Here is a 22,587-nt window from a genome sequence, read left to right on the forward strand (position 1 = left end):
CTCGCATCAGGCCCTTTCTCTCACAGAGTGCAACTAAGCTGATCATCCACTCATTAGTCATCTCACGGCTTGACTACTGTAATGCTCTTCTCACTGGCCTCGCTCAATCCCAACTAGCTCCTCTCCAATCTGTCCTCAATGCTGCAGCCAGGCTTATCTTCCTCTCCCGCCGCTCTAACTCTGCTACTCCCCTTCAACAAAATCTGCACTGGCTTCCATTCCCCTACAGAATCCTCTTCAAACACCTCACACTCACATACAGGGCCATCTCTAATTCCATTGCTCCATATATCTCTAACCTCATCTCCATTCATACACCCTCCCGCCCTCTACGGTCAGCTGACGACTGTCGTCTCTCCTCCACCCTGATCACTGCTTCCCATGCTAGAGTACAGGACTTTGCCCGTGCTGCACCCCTTCAGTGGAACGCACTCCCTCGCTCCATTAGACTCTTCCCGACCTTGCAAAGCTTCAAACGGGCACTGAAAACTCACCTATTCATCAAAGCGTACCCTTCCACTGCATAAACCAGCTGGTTCTCCGACCCCTTGCCTGTTTACATCCTGCTATCTAACCACCACCCCCTCGCTTGCACCTCTTGTAATCTGTCTGTCTCCCCTTCCTACTAGATTGTAAGCTCCTCCGAGTAGGGCCCTCTTCCCTCCTGTTGTCAAAGCCCACTTCTCTTCACATTTCACTCACAGCTCTCCTTTACTCCAACACTCAGTGACCATCTTCATACTCATCTCCATCATTGGCCTCAAGCCTCTAGTTGTATGTTGATTGGGTCCTCACTACTTACATTTAAGCTGTAATGTGTATTGAACTGTGGTGCTCTTTATTTGTACTGTATTTTTGTTATTTATTCAATGTTATGCCAAGTTTTGTCTCCCTGTATTGTTCCTTTGTACGGCGCTGCGAAACACTTGTGGCGCCTTATAAATAAAATTATAATAATAATAATAACTGTCCTCAAACAACATGAACAGCCATGAAATTACATTTCATAAATTAAAAAAATCGGTTTACTCACAATATCTCTAGAACCAATGAACCCATATGCAGGGCCGGTAACAGAAATCTTGGGGCCCGGTACACCGATATCGCTGGGGCCCCCCAACCACATCCCCTTGAGCAGAACATTTTTAGTATACTGCATATTAATTGTTTTTTTTTATTGTTACAAAAGAAACATAATACATAATCACTAATACTGTAGGGAGGTCTGGGTAAGTACTCTTACAGGAATCCAGGTGGGTGCCTTTATAAACCATTGCAAGGAACTGCACTGCTGCTGCAGCAATGCTTACAACCCCCGAGTCATTCAAAACTTTGGGGCCCCTCACAAGCTTGGGGCCCGGTACAGATGTCCCCTTTGACCCCTCTGTCGCCTACCCTGCCCATATGGACCAGTCTGGTATCAAATTGAAGGCCCAGTGATTTGGGTTTGAGCTTCTATGATGCCGGAGGGGGAACTGGCAGCCGTTGGATCCGGGTGGGGGTCGGAATTAGTGAGTCCCATGTTATCCTATGGGGAAAACCTTCCAGCTTTGCCTGTCGGTATCTCCGGTTCGCTGGGGGCTAGCAACGCAGGGCTGGGCTCGTTGGAAAGCCCTGGCCCTCAGCTACAAAATATTGGAGAGTGGGTCTGAAGCTGTAGCTCCATCAGGCCCATTGTTAATCCGGCCCTGCACATATTAATTACACAGGTTCTGTGGCAGTTTAAAACCAGTTGAAAGCCAGCCACAGAACATGTGTAATTAATGTGTCCCGAATTAAAGGGATGAGTTGGTAACCCTAGGAGGCAGATGCCCACAGCCCACAGGAGGCAGATGCCCACGGCTGAAAGCCGCTCAAAACAGCAGGTTTGAGCGGCTTTCAGCTCAAAGCTGCCCAGTGTGTATGGTCCGGTGATGAGCGGTGATCATGCTGCACGCTCCCGCATCATCGCCATAAGCTGTAACTTTTAGCCTACAATGTCTGCAAATTGGAGAGTTTGGGTAGGCCTATGACCAACACAAGGAAACTTCCTACAGGATGGGGTGAGGTGGTGATGCAAATGCAGTTAAGTGGGTGTGACTGGGCAAACCAATAAAAAAGCCACGTTACTTTATTTTTGGTCACTCACCCAGCTTTTGTGTAATTGTAGTTTTGCATAGGGTCTAAAACAACCATACTCCTTGGCAATGATGGCTCCAGTGGTGGGGCTGCAGTGCAGTCCAAAATTTAAATAGGGAGGCCAGTGAGTCTCGGCCACTGATGTACGGCAGTGTTTGGCATGGCAGTTGGTGTGGCTCCCCTATTTAAATTTTGGATCACGCCGCAGCCCCACTTTTGGAGTCGCCACTGCCCCCTGCCCAGTTACACACTTCAAAAATAGGAAAGCCTTCAAAATACATCTCCTGCCTTGTAGCTCATTGTAAACATTCATTCATAAAACCAAATGATGATTTCAATGCTTCATGTGGTGCATAGATGCAACTATCTCTATACTCATAACATGCGTCCCACTCAGATCAGTCCATCATTTGCTGCACATAAATACTAGTACAGTGTTCAACCAAGCAAACACGTAATCACCGGACATTCCCATTGCGCTGTCAGTTTGCAGATTACTATCTCTCTCAGAAGTGCAGCTCTACCCCACTGCTTTCCTATCACTGGGTTCTTGTAGTAGCCCCCATACATCATCATGAATAGTTGTCACTGTGTAGGGGCAATATGATGTACGCAGATGGGAGGTATATGGAGAGTGTGTGGGAGAGGATAAGGGATAGAGATGCATAGGGTCTTTTAATTCATTAGCTGTGGCTTTGCACATGTGCAGCTTGTGTAGCACAGTATGTACAGTGATACACCTTATTCCTTACACAAATGCAGGTTTCTGTGTAAATCCCATCTCTGTAATGTGCTTATTTGGGATTTTACATAGGAATCCTCCATACTATACAGATATGCCAGGTTATATACGTCTTCTCTATTCCCATAATGTCTATTAAGATGTAAATATTCCATTAGCATGTATGCATGTGATTCTGTGATAAGGAAGGGACAGATTACATACCTCTGCACAAGGCATCCCTCCACAAGCTGCAGGCCTGTGCTGTGCTTCCTTTGCAAGGGGCCGATTCAATATACTCTGGCAGCTGAGAACAGTACTGCAGTGTGATCATCTGAACTAGACTATATTAAATCAGAGCAGTGTTATGTGTGAGTGCGTGTGTGCATAGATTTTACCCGGCCAAAAGATCCAGCGGATTGTACAAGTTTCAAAAGATACTGCAAATAATGTAAGCTTAGGTTATATAAGAAAACTATTTACTTAGAATATACTGAAATACTGTAATTCCTTCAGGTATGGTTGTAAATGTACAGTATATATCAGATGGACATCTACTTTAATTTATTTCTATGATCAGCGATATTCCTGGGAAAATACATTAAACATTGGTTTAGGAAAACCAACAGAGTTAGATTTTTCATTTCCAGCAGTTAAACTGCTTTTACACTGCCCAAAATAACCCGGGTTATTGCACATGAATGCACATCGACTGGGGATATTGGGCCCGATTCAGACCTGATCGCGATAGAGGCCGCAATGTGTGCGCGCAACTCCCACCAGCGATGAACTCCTGCAAATTTTTCCAAACGCGGGTCGATCACAGTAATTGACAGGAATTTAGGCGTCTGGGGGTGGGAACTGGCCGTTTAGTGGGAGTGGTAACAAAAATGCAGGCGGGTCAGAAAATAACACTGGGAGTGCCAGGGAAAATGCGTGCCTAGGAAAAGGCTATGGGAGAAATGTAATAGGGTGCTATTGACAGTCACGTGAGAGGTTTTATTCAAAAATTGAACATGTAATAGGGTGTGAATTTTTAGACGAAGTCAGGATTCTCATGCAATTTCTGGCGATTTTTTTTTAGTAATGGGAATGTGCAATTTTTAGTAAAAGTGTGATTTTTAGTAACGTAAACCTGATTCCACCTCCCCATTTATTTGTACATAGGTTATTCAGTGGGACTACAAGTTTCAGCAGGCCAAATAATGCCCCGCATGCTGGGACTTGTGGTTCTCCAAGTCTCAATATGCAAGGGAGGCTTGCTGGGACTTGTAGTTCCACTGCATAACCCAATGTCATTTTAACATCTATTTATTTTTTTACACAAAAACCATTCAACAGCCCTGGGCTTCAGCCCTAGAAGGGTTAAGTCTGTGGGGGGATCCCCACTCACCCAGGTACTCCATCCAGGGCTTACCAGCCAGGGTGTTTGCGTTTTGTCTTGGGGGACCTTGTATAAAAAGTGTCCCCCTGGCTGTGGCATGACACCGCTAGGTTTTGGAGCCCTGCGTTGGTTCCAAAATACATGGGACCCCTACTCTTTTTGTCCCCCATATTTTTGAACACCAGGACCTGTCCAAGAACCCAGTGCTGATTTCTTAAATACAGGGGACCCTCTCAATTTTCCCCCCAGTATTTGGAAAACCGGGACCAGCTCAATGAGCCCGGGGCTAGTTATGCTCTGGAGGGGGGAACCCCACACTATGCATGCATGGTTCTGTCAAACTCGCCAGTCTGGACCTGGTCTATTTTTCTGCAATTTTTTTGGTAATGTTTAGGGTGCAATTACATTTGCGATTTTTACTACAAATGGCACACAACTACATGTGTGATTTTTAGTAAACATGCAATTTTGCCCGTTTTTGACCCCCCCAAAAAAATCGCACCCTATTACATTTTTCCCTAGGTGTGGCTAAGCCTGTTAGGGGAGGGTTTATAATGTCAGCTCCAGCCAGGATAAGCCATTTTAGATTGCACCACCGAGTAAAGGCCCCCATACACTAGCCGATTTTGGTAAGATTTCAGCCAGATCAGTCGGATCTGGCCGAAATCGGACCAAAATCGGCTAGTTTTGATGTCCCCTCAGATCCGATGCGCGGTCCCGTGCGCATCGGATCTGCGTCGGGTGGTCGGACCTGCTGCACGTCCGACCACCCGACTTGGGACCTAGTGGGGCGGCGCGGCGGTAGAGGGAGCAGGGGGGCTGGGGACGCTGCGGGGGACACAGGCGGCATAGAGCCGGCGGGAGCTGTCAGTACGGAAGGAAAAAAAAAAAAGCCCATACAATGAATGGGCAGCCTGTGATTGGCTAAGCGCTCTCTCAGCCAGTCAGCAATTGGCTGAGAGAGCGCTCAGCAGCCAATCACAGGCTGCCCATTCATTGTATGGGCTTTTTTTTTCCGGTACTTATGTAGTATCTGGGCGTCCGATTTAGAAATCGAATCGGATCGCATCGCATCGCATGCGACCAAATCGTATGCGATGCGATGGTCAAGATTTTTCCATAGGATTCAATGTTAAAATGGTCTGAGTCCATTTTAACATAGAATTCAATGGGAAAAAGGGGTCCTTTTCCTTTCCCCACTATCCAAGTGGGCATGGAGTTGGATATAAACCTGTGGCGAGCGTAGCGAGCCACCGAGCCCGAAGCGTGGCGAGCGGACACAGAATACTTTTTAAGAAATATGCGTCCCCTCGCGGGGCTCGCCAGGCTTCGGGCTCGGTGGCTCGCTGCGCTCGCCACGCTATATAAAATCAACTCTATGCCCACTTGGATAGTGGGGAAATGAACAGGACCTTCTTAACATTGAATCCTATGCAAAATCGCATCGCATCGCATCGCATCTGATTGTATGCCTTAAGGTAAGGCATACAATCACAAAATCGGCAGCCCAGATACTACATAAGTACCTTTTTTTCTTCGGTACAGACAGCTCCCGGCTCCCCCTGCCCAGCTCAGCTGTAAGTAATTGCCGCAGCTGTGTCCTCCGCAGCGTCCGTCCCCCCAGCCGCCTCAATGTCCCCCTGCCCCCTGCTCCCTTCACATTGCAGCTCCCCTGGAGTTGCAAATGATACATCGCATGCGATGTATCATTTGCAAAACTTGGCACATCAAGTGCCAAATCGTGTGTCCCCCTCCCGGGGAGCTGCAGGGGGAATCAGGTCCGACTTGTCCTTGTCACAATCGGAAAGGCCATGTTTGACTAGGGAGGTGGGGGTAATTCTATGGATGATGGGAAAAATATTAATGTGCCCCAGCTGTGGCATTACTTCCCTGGTCAGTGAAACCCGGTGCTGGTTTCAAAAATACTGGAACAGATACATCTTTTCTCCCCATATTTTTGGAACCAGGACTGGTCCAAGAGCCTGGAGCTGGTTGTTTAAATAAAGGGGGACCTCACACTTTATTTACCTGTGTTTTTAGAACCAGGACCAGCTGAAAGAGCCTGGGCTGGTCATACTTATGTAAGGGGAAATCTCCTTTTTCATTTTTTTAACCATTTCAACAGATTTGAACACAGAAAAACTGCGCAGAACTCATGGATCTCTGCATGCTTCTCTATACACGCTGCTGAGAGGGACATCTATTTCACATATGCATTTTTGATCCAATTTTGCTCAATTTACGGGTGTGATTGCAAACACAAATTAAGGTAAATTCAAGTATTTCCCTGATGTTTATGGAAAGTACACCCGAATTGGCAGATGGTGTATTTGGCTGAATATCCCTGTCCACCTATGTTTCATACTGTACATGTATTTGGCTGAATACTTTCACGTTTGTCTTTTGGTAAATTTCTGTGGCCAAACACTTCTTTGTTTGCAGTCTCAGACAAACACAAAGTTTAATAAATGTACCTCTTAGGCCCCATATCTCTACTCCAGCATCTGTTTTTGTTAGAGCTCCCAGTCTACTAATTTGGTTTGTCTGAAGACTCATTGGCTGCTCCCTAGGTCATGCTTCTAATTACTTACTGGTTTTGACTGTGGCTATTCTTCTGACCAGATTCTTGCCATCCACTGGTACTTCTAACCTTGGGCCAGATGCACTAAGCTTCAAAAGTGATAAAATAGTGAGTGATAAACAACCAGCCAATCAGCTCCTGCCTGACAATTTATAAACACAGTCTGTGACATGGTAGTAAGGAGCTGATTGGCTGGCTGTTTATCACTTTCCATTTTATCACTTTTGAAGCCCCTTATCTGGGACTGACCTGTTTCTGACAACAACAATCCAGTACACCTCATGGTATACTTGCCAACATTTAACTTCTCCTATTTGGAGCGGAGACTTTCAGCTGTGGGGGGGATGGAGCCCTGTATCATCAAGCCACACACCCCATTGCAGATAATGCATACCCTCCAACTGTACCGATTTACCGGTACAGTACCGTTTTTTTAACGGTCTGTACCGGCAAAAATCAAAGTGTACCGATGTACCGATTTCCAGCAATCGGCCCCCGGCATGTATTCCCACCAATTATGCCCACAATATCCATACCCCCTCCACCTATAGATTTGTTTCGCAACCCACCGCCATCCAAACAATTATCAGTTTGAATCATAATTTATTTTTTAACCCTACATTCATTTCTTGATTGTACTTCTATGTACACATATTTTTTTCACGATTTATTGAGTAAATTGTACACTATAACATGACAAATCTTCATCTCAGTCTTATTCTTCAACTTCTTACACTCATAACATTCAAACAAATGCATGTAGCGCTCATGCCCATCGACCAAACATTATCTATGAACCAAAAGAGTCTGGGAAACCCTTAAGGCAGAGCAGTGCCTGATATGCAACTGACTAACAGGGTGAGTGCAGTGTACCCACTTTGTATTGATCAATAGGTGCATTGGCCAGGACAAAGATTTCTCAGTGCAACTGGCCGGGGAGCGCAGTGACAGGCTGGAGGACTGGAGAGACGGGTATGGGGAACAAAGTAGAAACGGTACATTAGGTACAGTTTTTATTTGCCGGTACAGACTGTTAAATAAACGGCAAATTATTTTTTATGTGTTCTGTGTGTTTGTGTGTGTTGTACTGTTTTTGTGTGTGTGTTGTAGTGTATGTGGTTGTGTGTGTTGTATGTATCTGTCCAATGCGTAAGTGTGTGAGGTGTGCTACGTATATACAGTATGTGTGTGTTGTGTCTTTGTGAATATGTGCAATGTTTAAGTGTGTATTTTGTGTGTGTTGCACTGTTTTTTGGGTGTGTGTGGTGAATGTGGGTGTGTGTTGTGCTGTTAGAGGTATGTTGTGTGTGTGTGTGCTATGTATAAATCTGTGTGTGTGTAGTGTGCTGTGTGTATCTGTGCAATGTTTAAGTGTGTGTGTTCTGTGTATTGTACTGTTTTTGGGTGTGTGTTGTAGTGAATGTGTGTGTGTGTTGTACTGTGAGTGTTGTGTTGTGTGTATCTGCCTAATGTGTAAGTTTGTGAGGTGTGCTACGTATATATGTGTGTGTAGTGTGCTTTGCGTATCCTGGCAATGTTTAAGTGTGTGTTTGTTGTACTGTTTTTGGGTGTGTGTTGTAGTGTGCATGAATTTGTATTGTACTGCATGTGGTGTGTTGTGTGTATCTGTCCAATGTGTAAGTGTGTGAGGTGCTCTACGTATAAATGTGTGCTATGTGTGCGTATGTGGTGTACTGTGTGTGCGTGTACAATGTGTATGTGTGTGTGTTATGTGTGGTCTATGTATATCCTTAATTATTTCCTAATTGTTTAAAGCCTTCACCATAATGTTAGAATGTGTCTTTCATACTCAATGACAGCAATGAAATCAGGTGTGGAGTTGTTCCTTCGCAAACTGTTTCCCAGATCATCGATCTTTTCCCCAGGAAAATTAAAACTTGGTGTTTTTTTAATTTCTAAGTGAAATTTCCCAAAAAGGGCTTCGAGGTGCACACCACCGGGTCCAGAAGTATCTTGTTGCTGAATTTGGTGTCTCTGAGTGCTACGGTGTGTCCGCAATGCGACGGACACGCACACACACACGCACACAGACTCTTCATTTTATTATATGGATATATAATGTGTTGATTGGCTATGTGTTTATTCAAAAATGCCCACACATTCGAAAAGGGGATCACCACACCCATTTTGCCATTGGCCACGCCCCCTTTCTGGTTGTGTACCAAATTCTACCTTTCAGATGTTGGAGGGTATGATAATGCCAACAATATACATGTGTACATATAAATACACACACATATGCGTATATGCTACTACATATAATACAGTACATACATTAAGCACACTTACATGGAGCCCCAGGATAAGATTACAGCACACAAATGGGCCCATTTATCATTCAATATTTGCATCTAAATTTCTGAAAACACCTGCAATATATCACCTAAATGTATGTAGGAGTCTCAATCTCCAATCCCTGCTGCAATCCCTCCTGTCCTGCGCAACCTATGGGGGATGCCCAATGTTCCAACATCCCCCAAGGAGTTGGGACATGGAGCATATGACTATCAATGGCTGGTTGTGGTATTGCCATCGATGCCAACTGCAATGGCCTAGCAGAAGTTGTGCTCAGTGGCAGAGGGGTATTTGCTAGATCCTGGTTGACAAAAGGACCTTTCACGCCCAGGGGAGGAGCAAGGCCAGGGACTGTGCAGTTTTGCTATCCACACCACCACTGGTTGCCTTTAGTAATCAAGTGGCGAGTGGAGTGGAGCGAGCCACCATAGCTCTCAGCAGCAGGGCCCTCTCTCCTCATGTGCTTTTCTTAGAATTTCTGCCACCTTTATAATTGCATCAGTGCAGAGCCAGATTAAGGTCTAAATGGGCCTGGAGCTGAAAATTATCAATGGCCTATTATGCACAATAATAGGGGTTGTGGCCAGCACCTAATAATGTGGGTGGCATGACCAGTGTTCTGGTTGGGTGGTCTGCTCATGGGTGTGTCTGTATTTGTGTAAATACTTTCAACTAATTATATATGCCTGGAAAGGTCAGGGGGCTGGCATAAGAAAAATGCAGGGAGATATATTGGCGGGTGCCCTCCATGCACAGAGGCGTAGCTAGGGTGGAGCCGGCGGAGCACCAGCTCCGGGCGCCGACATGTCACCGGGCGCCGGAGCTCTGCCGCCGGCTCCCCCGGCCTGCTCGCCCGCTCCCCTCTGTGCCGTGGATCCCCGTTGTGCCTGTGTAGGGGGGGCGGAACAAGGAGCCCACATTAGCCGTGGAGAGATGGAGAGATGTTCCTGGTCCCTGGAGAGGAAGAGGAAGCCCGGGGTCGGGGGTCAGTGCGACGAGGAGGAGGAGCAGGAGAGTGAAGCTGTGTGGCGATGGGGCAGGAGGAGGAAGAGCAGCCAGCAGAGCGTGGGTGCAAGCAGAGAGAGGACGGAGCGGAGATTGACAGCTCCAGTCCCCGGCAACTGACAGCAGCTCCCGATACCCAGCCGCCAGGTGCTGTGGACTGGTGCGGTGATGCGGCTGCCGGGTATCGGGCGCTGCTGCCGGGTGCCGGGTACTGGAGCTGTCAATCTCCGCTCCGTCCTCTCTCTGCTCTGCTCCCATGCGCTGCTGGCCACGCTGCTGCTCTTCCTCCTCCTGCCCCATCGTCATGCATTGCAGCTTCACTCTTCTCCTCCTCGTCGCACTGACCCCGGGCTTCCTCTTCCTCTCCAGGGACCAGGCACTTCTCCACTCCACGGCCAATGTGGTCTCCTTGATCCGCAAGTCCTGGTGGCCGCAAGTCCTGGTGGCCACAGAAGTGAAGGAGAGCCCAGGCCTCGCACCCAGCACCTAGCCGCAGTACCCAGTGTCGCCTGGGCAACAGCCAGAGCGGCAGGGAGCCAGCACCTACCTGGCCACAGCAACTGACCCCCACAGCAGCACCCCACATCAGGCAGCGACCAGTGATGGCCCCCAGCATCCGGTGGCACAGAATAGGAAGGTCTCAGACCACCCCAGACACCAGCCCAGGGCACGTGAGTTGGCCAGTGTGGCCCTATCTCCAAAGGTACCCAGAGGAACAGCATACCTCCCAACATGACCCTCTACAGGAGGGACACATTGCGCTATTTCTGGACTTCTCCCTTAATTAATGATTGCCATCACCTGTGTTGACGCACCTTTCTAATCAATTAACCTGTGTGAAACAGGTGATGGCAATCATAAATGAAGAGGGAAGTGCAGAAACAGAGCAATGTGTCCCTCCTGGAGAGGGTCATGTTGGGAGGTATGGAACAGGCAGGACTAATCCTTAACCCCCATCTGTGCATTTTACTAGCGGAGGGGCGGGGGGTGGGGTGCTCCGGGCACCGTGTAACCAAGCTACACAGGGGCTGGCTGGCAACTTTCAGCCTGGGGGGCAACACAAGCAAGTGGCCCACCGCCATCGATTCACTACCCTACCCTCTCCCTTCTAGTATGCAGCAAGGATTAAACAATCATTCCCCCCACACACACACACACACACACATACACCAGAAACGGGTATAGTGTGCGCCAAAGGCGCGTTGCAAAATGTTACCATGTAATGCCCATTACACATAATGCCACACACTGTAATGCCCATTACACATGCAATACCGTAATACCCATTACACATAATGCCACACACTATAATGCCCATTACACATAAAGCCAACACCATAATGCCAATACCGTAATGCCCATTACACATAATTCCAACAATGTAATGCCCAATAAACATAATGCCACACACTGTAATGCCCATTACACATAATGCCACACACCGTAATGCCCATTACACATAATGCCACACACCGTAATGCCCATTACACATAATGCCACACACCGTAATGTCCATTACTCATAATGCCACACACCGTAATGCCCAATAAACAAAATAATGCCTATTACATATTATAACACATAACTGCTGCTTACCTACATGCTCACTGTTAGAGGTATATTGCTCGATGCCAGGGGTTACATGCTCATTGCTAGGGTAAATTACATGCTTGTTGCTATGGAGTGCTGCTTGCTCATTGCTGAAGGAAGGGGCATGTAGCACTCCATATGGGAGGGGGGCTGGTTGTTGCCAGGGGAAGTGATTTATTTTTTGGCATGGGGGAGCCAGGGTATATACAGGGGGGAAATAGTTACATTTGCAGAAGAGGAACTGGCTGGGATAATGGAAAAGTGCTATTACACAATGCAATAACTCTAACTGAAGGGGAACTATTCTCTATTGTTCCTTAAATAGTGCGCCAGCGCTACCCGAATCCGCACTTCCAGGTAGCGCTGGCTGCACTGACAGACACTCAGGGTTGGTGCAAGGTTTCTTGACGCCCTAGGCAAAGCTAAATAATAGCACCCCTGCTCCTTCCAAACACTCTCTGGCCAACCCCTCACATACACATAAATGGTTTCCAGTAATTAGGTCAACAGTGTCTAGGTGGACAGTCACTAAGTCGACAGACAGAAGGCCAACATATGAAAAAGGACAACATGCATTAGGTTGACATAGTCAAAGGGTCAACACAATCAAAAGGTCAACATGGAAAAAGGTTGACAGAACTTTTCGTGATTTTTTTAATAAAAAAAGACTATTCATACTTTACCATCCCAGTGGGCATACAGTTAGATTATAACAGTGTGCCAAGGGCACACTAGATGGTATCCATGTTGACATAGGCAAAAAAAAAGGTTAAACTTATTCCATGTCAACATTTTCCATGCCGACCTTTTGACCATGTCAACCTTCTGTCTGTCGACCATTAGTGGTCGATTTAGTGACTGCCAACCTACAGACTGTGGACCATTCATGCCATAACCCACATAAATGCCCACTCCTGCCCTGTAGGCCTACACAGGGCAAACTGTGAATGTGCTGCATTGGCAATGCGCATGCAGATGTTCCATGGCTGATTTGGGAATGTACAGTATATATTCTGCTGCTGTGGCCAGATGGCTTAGTCACAGACCAGCTCTTACTTTTGAGGTTTTCCATAATTGCTTAGAGTCAGCTAATGTGGGCACAATTGCGAGTCTGCGATGGCTCCTGCGGCCGTATCTTTACAATCCTGGCCAACAGTTTCAATTGTAAATGTTAGCAGCTCCAGGGCCTAGAGCTGGGGTAGCCAAACCTAGTCCTCGAGAGCTACCAACAAAGCATGTTTTGCAGGTCTCCTCACAGAATCACAAGTGAGCTAATTAACTCCATCTGTGTATCTTTTAAAATGTGTCAGTGATTAATGAGTGCAGCAGCTAGGTTGTCTGGAAAATGTGAACTGTTGGTAGCTCTCGAGGGCTAGGGTTGGCTACCACTGGCCTAGAGAATCAGAATTGCTAATGTATTTGCCGGGATCCTGGTTGGTGAGTGTGTGATGCTAGCAAGCAAGCACCCTGGAATGGGGGGGGGTTTAGTTAATGCAACCCTGGGGGGACATAGGGTTAGGCTGTGGTAATGGGAAGGTTTAAGGTTACACTGTGGGGAGTTAGGTTTAGGCATATACAATGGGGGGGGTTAGGTGGTGGGGTGCGGGGGTTAGAACAGGCTGTTTGGGGGTTAAGTTTAGGCAGTGAGGGTTAGGCACTAGTGGTTAGGTTATGTCCTTTGCAGGGGGGGGGGGGGTTAGGCCTAGGCTGCAAGCTGTGAGGGTGAGGTGTAGTCGGTGGGTGTTGGGCTAGGCACTAGTGGGTAGGGCTAGGGTTAAACTGCAGGGGTGTTTAGGGTTAGAGTAAAAAAAAAAAAAAACAGCTCACCTCTGCATTTCAGCTTCAGGGACAGCACTGCAGCTACATTGGGCAGATCAGGTCAGGAGAAGGCAGATGGGATGGGTTGCACATGCCATGGATCTGTCAGGCCAGCCTCAACTTTGAGCCCTGGCTGCTGGGGTCTCTGACTGTCTGCTGCAATGAAGATCCTCACATGATCATCATGCAGCTCCCCAGTTTCAGACCAGCTCCATGTCTTCCCCGGAGGCGGAGCTTCTCTGTGTCTGGCTGAGGGGGAGAGGCAGCAGTGCACTGAAGCTGCATGTGCACGGACATCTCTGGCTGTGTGCATGTGGTGACCACACTAGAGACTGGTGACTTACCAGAGGCTGGTAAGTCACATGGCATGGCCACCATAGGATGTCTTTTTTAGAGACATCATTCATTATAGTATTAAGCGAACTTAGCAGCGCCCCCTAGTGGCCAGCACTCATAGGCAGCTGCTTTAACGTAGCTGTGACCCTGCAGACACTAGAGGTATGGCAGTACCTCTAGTGTCTGTCTCCTCCAGGGCGGCGGCCATTTTGTGAGGGGCCGTCGCCTTACAGAAGGCTGTCTGCGCCGTGGCTGGACCCGGAGGAGGCGGCTGCGGCAAGATGCACACAGGTACAGCAGGCCCAGCCCCAGCCAGCAGATACCGGCCCGGGGGGCATGTGGCACCCTGCCCCCCGGCCCAGCCCGCCCCTGAAGCTACACCACTGCACATGCAGGATACCGATGTTCTAAGATACTTGCAGGGTGAGGCGGCACTCCAGTCATAAAAAAATACTGAAAACCGAAACTTGGTAGACAATATGTCAGCACCTTTTATGTGGTAACCTAAGTTTACCACACCATATACCACTTATACAAATCATGCAACACAATAGTAACCCCCTTATACTGTACTTGCCTCTTACACATTGTGCCACATGGAATGAGACAAAATTCACACTGACTGAGCCAAAATTCACACTATGGCACACAGATTGAGTCAAAATTCACGTTATGCCACACAGATTAAGGCAAAATACACATTTTGCCACATGGATTGAGCCAAAATACACATTATTATAACAAACAGATTGAGCAATAATGCACAATATGCTTCATAAATAGGGGCATTGCGCGCTGAAGGCGTGCATTAAAAATTTACACCATAATGCCCATTACGTGTTAAGCCAAACACCATATTCTCCATTACGTATTATGCCAAACACCATAATGCCTATGAAAAATGATGCTACTTAAGTGTTGCTTACCAACATGTTCATTGCCAGGGGTTCCATGCTTATTGCCAGGGGTTCCATGCTCATTGCCATGTGAGATTACATGCTCATTGCCAAGGGGCAATACATGCTTGCGGTAACTGGGGGATAGCCGCCGCTGGGCAGAAATGACAGCCATTGACAGCTGGGCAGAGAGCAGGGGGCTGCCTGGCTGTATTCAGAGCACTGCATGTCCCGGCTATTTGAAATAATACCCCTTTCACACCAGAAAATGCAGGTATTTACCCGTGAATATGGCCCCAAAATCATGCAGGGACATTCCCGGACTGGACCGTTTTACACCAGCCTAGTCCCTGCATTTTTTTGTGTGAGGGGGAGAGAAAACAACCCCCGCCCCCCTTTAAACAACCAGCTACATCTTCGGAACCAACTGACCGATTTACATGTAGGCTTCAAATGATTTTGGTCCCATGAAACTGGGTCATTTGGTTCCAGAGAAATCTGTCAAACAACATGAACAGCCATGAAATGACATTTCAGAAATGAAAAAAAAATTAGTTTACCCGCAATATTTCTAGAACCAATGAACCCATATGGACCAGGTATCAGATTGAAGGCCCAGCGATTTGGGTTCGACTGAGATCAACCTCAAGCTTCTGTGATGCCGGAGGGGGAACTGGCAGCCGTTGGAACCGGGTGGAGGTCGGAATTAGCGGGTCCCATGTTATCCTATGGGGAAAACGTTCCAGGTTTGCCTGTCGGTATCTCCGGTTCCCGGGGGGCTACCGACACGGGCTGGGCTCGTTGTAAAGCTCTGGCCCTCAGCTACAGAATGGGCCTATTTGGAGAATGGGCCTGGAGCTGTAGCTCCATCAGCCCCATTGTTAATCCGGCCCTGCATCAGTGACCACTGCTGCAACTGTCTTTTTTTTGCTATTTCCCTTCTTCCGATCTTGCTCCTCACCTCCCCTGTCATGTGACCTGTCCTTTAGCCCACTTGAATTTAGACCTAAGCATTGCGAAGGCGGCAGTCGGTGGAGGGCTTGCCCAGGGGCAGGTTGCAGAGTGAGATCCGCAACAGGGCTGAGCTAGATGTCAGTGCTAGCCGAGTATCCGGGACACTCATCAATTCCCCTCCCTTATATATAGTGAAAGTGGCTTTGATCCTCCTACTTGAGGCTTATTGACAGTGCATGTTGGCCAAAATTGTACATTGGCTGAACCCTCCACTAGGAACAGCCATCGATGAGATGTTTTCCAGACAGATCCTTCTTCTCGTTCATGTCCAGCTTTCTGACCTTTAGTATTCTCCAGAAATCAGGTAAATTTGTTAATTATTCAAATTAGTTAAATACACACAAACACATACAGTAGACACACACACACACACACACACCCATTCTAGTTACAAGTATATTGGACCCTATCACCTCAGTCCACCCCCACCATCCAGTCTCTGTGGATCATCCTGCCCCTGCACCTTCATATTTACCACATTCAGGCATATATGTGTTCTGTGGAAGCATCCAATAACTTAGGGCCTTATTCTAGTTCACTCTTTCTGACAAAATCCTTCTTAGATGGACAAAACCATGAGCACTGCAGGGAGGCAGATGTAAAATGTGCAGAGAGAATTAGATTTGGGTGAGTTATTTTGTTTCTGTGCAGGGTAAATACTGGCTGCTTTATTTTTACACTGCAATATAGATCTCACTTTGAAGTGAAACCCCACCCAAATCTAATTCTCCCTGCACAAGTAACATCTGCCCCACCTGCAGTGCACATGGTTTTGTCCATCTAAGAATGAATTGGTCAGAAAGAGTGAACCAAAATAACCCCCATAGTTTCATACGGGCATTACTTTGTGGTTTTTATCACCGGCCAATCAGCTCCTAACTGTGAAGTTACAGGCTTGGTTTGAAAAAATGATAGGTAGGAGCTGATTGGCCGGTGATAAAAACCACACACTTTGGGCGAGATCTACTAAGCTTGAAAAGTGATAAAATGGACAGTGATAAACAACCAGCCAATCAGTTACTACCTGACATTTTTCAAACACAGCCTGTGAGATCAAAGGTAGGAGCTGATTGGCTGGCTGTTTATCACTCTCCATTTTATCACTTTTCAAGCTTAGTACATCTAGTCCTAAATCACTTCACCGAGCTTACTAAATCGATGCTAAACTATCGATGCTAAAAAAAACATTAATAACTAGCGGTTCTACATCAGTTTTCTCTAAACCTACAGAAAGGAACCAGATCCTTCAAGCTTCCAGTTTTCACCCCAAAGGCCTAATTTGGGGACTTCCATATTCACAAATGATACATATCAAACACATCAATAGTGATCCTATTCAAGCTAATGCACAGATTGATCAATTGATAAAGAAATTTGGGCAGATGTATCAACTAGCGTTAAGTGCACATAACGCCAGTTAACTGGGGGGATTATGTTTTTTTTTTAAATGTATTAATAGCGCACCTAACGTGCCCTAAGGACAGCCCGCTGAGTAACGCTTGGCGGGGCTGACCCCTGCAATCCCCCCCAGTAATTAGCGGCCGGGGCGATGCTTCGCCAGCACAGGGCTAGCGTTGTCCCATTGCCACTGCAGGGACAACGCTAGCCCTGCTACTGGCTCCGGGCTGTGCTCGAGATCTCACAATAATTGCGATCTCTTGGGCATGCCCATTAAGGCGGCTGGGGGGGGGGGGGAGAGGTTTTTTAAATGCGCATGTGCAGCACTCCGGGGGTGCAGATAAGGAGAGCCGTAGATGCTGGACATAATGATTCTCCATATCGGTGGGAGGGGAGGTTAATACATCATGCTGTAATGGGTGCCCGCTTCTCCTCCTTATTCAGGAGAAGTGGTACCCGTTACTTCTAAAATGTTACAGGGGTAATAATACATCTGCCCCCTTGTTCCTTAGAGGTTACTCTCTCATATATTCGGTCCAGCTCCATTCTTTTGGATCATTAGGTATAACACTAGATCTCCCTTTATTTATAACGTTACTAAAAAGCACTGGCTAATTATCCAGGTGGATCAATCTCTTCAACTTCAAGACACTAGGCTAATACCATGTTACAAAAAAGGCAATAATTTACATGATTGGTTAGGTACAACAAATATGACCAAACGCAATGGGTGCCGGATGACTTCCTGACAATCGTGATCCCGAAAGTCAGCATACCGGCATAGGAATCTGAACTGCCGGTGCTCCGACAGGTGGGATCCTGACTGACAGGGTCTATTCTCCCTTGTGGGGGTCCACAACCCCATAGAGAGGGAAAGAACCTATGGCAAGCGAAACCAGCCATCGATCCCGCAAGGGGCTTCTTTGCGCTCGTCCCCCTGTCGGAGCATCGTCAGTCGGAATTCCGATGTTGGTATACTGACTGTAAGGATCCTGATTGTTAGGCAGTAATACCACACCCAAATACAACACCAAAGCAAGCCCTGAAGGTTATTTTCTGCCAGGCAAAAAATTGGGGTGTATCAAATGCAGTTGTGTGACATGTCAATATCTCATTGCCGGGGATCATTAACAGGTAAAAAAAATACTTCTACTCCATCAATTAACATGTAACACACATTTTGGGGCATACCAAATTGAATGTACCTGTGGGAAATCATATATCGTTAAGACAGACCGAATGTATCATATTCTTGCTTCCAGTAGCTTAAAATAGCCGAGGCAGTGTCATAATATACTGTTTGAATTTGACAGAATTTTTTTTCAAAACCGCATTTGAAAGCTTTTACATATCGTTATTATATGTTGTATACTTAATAGCTTTCTTATTACCTTTTTGGTCCTTTCTGCATTCTCATATACTAGATTGTTAGATGCATTTATATTAGCAGCATTCTAGCACATTGCTGCATTTATTTCATTGCTGCAATCTGCCTTTGTTTTTGTTTAAGCTGTTTCCATGGTGATGGGCACGGCCTTTGTCAGGTGACCTACAGTTCGGCTTGATGCCAGAGCATCACGTCGTAGGTCAGACGTGATGCTCTGTGCTCTGGCAAGCGGATTTCACAGCCTTTTTGTATATAAGATGTGTACTGTTTATTATCCTTGTACTTGAAACGCCGTCAACGGACCTCTATGTGAGCTGCATATATATATATATATATATATATATATATATATATATATATATATATATATATATATATATATATAGAAAAGAAGGTTTCAGAGGGCGCTATATAATGATATATTTATTTTGACAATACTCAATGTCAAATTTATAAAACATAAAAATACTTTAAAACATGACATAAAATACACATATATGTGTATTACAAGAGTAAACAGTTTTGGTTATACGAAGACACTTCAATTTTTTCACATGAACACTCCTTTGACAGATTGTTAGTCGCTGTTAGTACTGTTCTTTGACTGTTTGATAGTAGGAGTTTAGTTGGTTAGTATGTAGAGTCCAACGCGTTTCGTCAGTACGACTTCCTCAGGGGCGAAAGCAAACCGATACTCGAATATTGAATAGGATGTATGCCAAACTAGTATTCCAGAATCTCACAAATCAGGAGTAAACAGCCGTGAAATAGAGTACTTCTATGAAGATAGTTAGCTCAAAATGAGCTAAAAATATATGGCCTTTAGTCCAGCCAACAACCATATTTAAATGATGTGTCTCAGTTGGATCCCAAAGCTGAAGACTTGGGATCCAACTGAGACACATCATTTATGTTTACTCCTGATTTGTGAGATTTTGGAATACTAGTTTGGTATACATCCTATTCAATATTCGAGCATCGGTTTGCTTTCGCCCCTGAGGAAGTCGTACTGACGAAACGCGTTGGGATCTACAGCCTAACCGACTAAACTCCTACTAACAAACAGTCAAAGAACAGTACTAACAGCGACTAACAATCTGTCAAAGGAGTGTTCATGTGAAAAAATTGAAGTGTCTTCGTATAACCAAAACTGTTTACTCTTGTAATACACATATATGTGTATTTTATGTCCTGTTTTAAAGCAGGGGTTCCCAAACTGTGCGCCGCGGCTCCCTGGGGTGCCGCAGCGCTGTGACAGGGGTGCCGTGGCCACGAGCACAAAGGCAGCCAGTAGCCGCGTGTCTGCCGAGCGGGTAGTGACTAGTGAGCTCCGCGACAGAATGGGGACGAGGGGAGCTGAGGACTCTGAGGTTCGGAGTCAGCCGCTGGCGGAGTGTGCACCACAAGGGGACACAGAAAGTAAGTGTCCTGGTCAGTGGTTGATTTAGGAGGAGCACCAAGGCACACTGGGAGTGCTGGGACAAGGGGAAGCAGTACGGGGATGCAACTGCCGGATGTATCAGAGGACGCACGGAGCTGCCGGGTGCAACAGGGACGGAGCTGCCATGTGGAGCGAGGGACCTGCCTGATGAAGTGTGGGACAAAGCTCCTGGGTCAGGAAAGGAGCTTCCAGGATCCGTGGGGGACATACAGAGCATCAAGAAGCCAGGGAGGTAGGGATGATGGCTGCCACCACTGGATGCTGTGTATAAGTGGGTCAGAGCTGCCGATGCTGGGAGCCATGTAGAGGGCAGAAGAAGCTGCTGATAGCCAGGGAATGGAGCTACTCTGCTGGGAGCCAGGGGCAGATATCATTTGCCGCAGGGCACCAGTGTTAAAGGGGGCATTAACCTTATTTTACCTCCACCCCATCCACATTATAGCTCCTCCCTGCTCGCTATCCTCTGTACCGCTAGATGTATTGCCCCCCACTGCCCCAAGCACTATGTCCCACCATTGCGTTTAGCCGATCGAGCCCGCTGGCTCTATAAGACAAGCCTTCCCCCTTGCTCACTGTACTACAGAATGAGCCAGCTAGCGTGACCTCTCACCTGCCAGAGCCTTCTGGAAGCTGTACATTCGCTCCCAGCCTCCTGACATTTACAAGGAGCTGCAGCAGGCACCTGTAGGCAGCTCCTCTCATGCAGTGAGACTTGAGTCCACAGTAGGCTTGTTTGGGGTTACCTGCGTGGGGGAGGAGTGACAAGGTGTGTTTTTAATACATTTCAGAGTGAGCTACCACTGTCTTCCCTCCCCATGCCCCCCTCTCTCCATGTCTCTCTGTCACTCTGCCCCTCTCTGCCCATGTCACTCTGCCCCTCTCTGCCCATGTCACTCTGCCATTCTGTTCCTCTCTGCCCATGTCACTCTGCTATTCTGCCCCTCTTTGCACATGTCACTCTCCTCTCTCTGCCATTCTACCCCTCTCTGCCCATGTCAATCTACCCATCTCTGCCCATGTCAATCTGCCCCTCTCTGCCATTTTACACCTCTCTGCCCATGGTTCTCTGCCCATGGCTCTCGACTCTGCCTCTCTTCCTATGTCTCACTTCCCCTCTCTTCCCATAAATATCTGCCTCACTTCCTAAGTCTCTCTTCCTCTGCCTCTCTCCCCATGTCCCTCTGCCTCTCTCCCCATGTCCCTCTGCCTCTCTCCCCATGCCCCTCTGCCTCTCTCCCCATGTCTCTCTGCCTCTCTCCCCATGTCTCTCTGCCTCTCTCCCCATGACCCTCTGCCTCTCTCCCCATGTCTCTATGCCTCTCTCCCCATGTCTCTCTGCCTCTCTCCCTATGTCCTCTCTGCCTCTCTCCCTATGACCCTCTGCCTCTCTCCCCATGTCTCTATGCCTCTCTCCCCATGTCTCTGTTTTCAAGGTGCAGAAGTGAAGTCACTTCTGCACCTTGAAAACGGGGCTTCACCCCGAAACGTCGGTCTCTGTTTGCACGTATTTGATGGATTTATAAAGTTGTTTTTCGCACAAGCCTCCGAGTGCCGCCGCTGTGTTTCTTCATGCTACTTCTTGTATTGGAAGGCACCGGAGCAGTACACAGGCCTGGGACTGAGTGCCGGTCCGCCCCACCCCGCTATATATATATATATATATATATATATATATATATATATATATATATATATATATATATATATATATATATATATATATATATACAGGTTGAGTATCCCGTATCCAAAATGCTCGGGACCAGGAGAATTTTGGATAACGGATTATTCCGTATTTCGGAATATTTTAATATTTCAATTATGTATTTTGAAGTATCTTGCATGTATGCTGTATAAACACATAAAATACACACAAATTTATTTTAATACCACATAAAATACACACAAATATATTTTATTTGTTCAAAAAACAAGGTTTCAAAACATGAAACAAAATTTGTGTACTATCTCAGATATTGAATTTGAATGCCAAGCAATCATTGTCTTGCACATATATAGTGCCAGTTACATATCATGTCACCAGTAGTGCTGTTACAAATGTCCCCAGTGAGTTTTTAGCAAAAAAAATATTTTTTTTTCACTTTCTGGAATGTCTGGTTTTCGGAATAATTCGGATAACGGATACTCGGATACGGGATACTCAACCTGTATATATATATATATACCAATTCGGAGTAGCACTCCCTTTGCTTTGAATACTTTTCAAGGGTGCCAGCCCGGGTCCCGAGACGACCACACAACATAACCTCCACGTGGTGGCACTCCGTACAAAAACGTCTTACACCGCAGGGTAACGACAACGTTTCAAGGCTTTATTGATTACCTCTGTGACCTGATGAAGAGGTAATCAATAAAGCCTCGAAACGTTGTCGTTACCCTGCGGTGTAAGACGTTTTTGTACGGAGTGCCACCACATGGAGGTTATATATATATATATATATATATATATATATATATATATATATATATATATATATATATATATATATATATATAGCAATAGATCCCACAAATGAATGGGAAGACCAGCACCAGTCCAATGAAAGCGGTTTATTGTCACG

General features: G+C 46.5%; 1 protein-coding gene across 2 annotated transcripts in view; it reads right to left on the reverse strand.

The window, feature by feature from the left end:
* LOC146042570 (BAR/IMD domain-containing adapter protein 2-like) overlaps nucleotides 1-13,891 on the reverse strand; it is a 168,756-nt gene extending 154,865 nt beyond the window's left edge. The window contains exon 1 of one of the 2 annotated variants that reach the window (XM_083162625.1): nucleotides 13,543-13,891. The gene's annotated coding sequence lies outside the window, so the exon portion shown is untranslated. Of the gene's footprint in view, nucleotides 1-3,064; nucleotides 3,159-13,542 lie in introns of those variants that run through there. The other variant, XM_083162624.1, reaches the window with a different exon arrangement.
* Between the last annotated feature and the right edge of the window lie 8,696 nt (nucleotides 13,892-22,587).

The sequence above is a fragment of the Crinia signifera genome, chromosome 19 (assembly GCF_055691185.1).
Source record: "Crinia signifera chromosome 19, ASM5569118v1, whole genome shotgun sequence".
Classification (NCBI taxonomy): domain Eukaryota; kingdom Metazoa; phylum Chordata; class Amphibia; order Anura; family Myobatrachidae; genus Crinia; species Crinia signifera.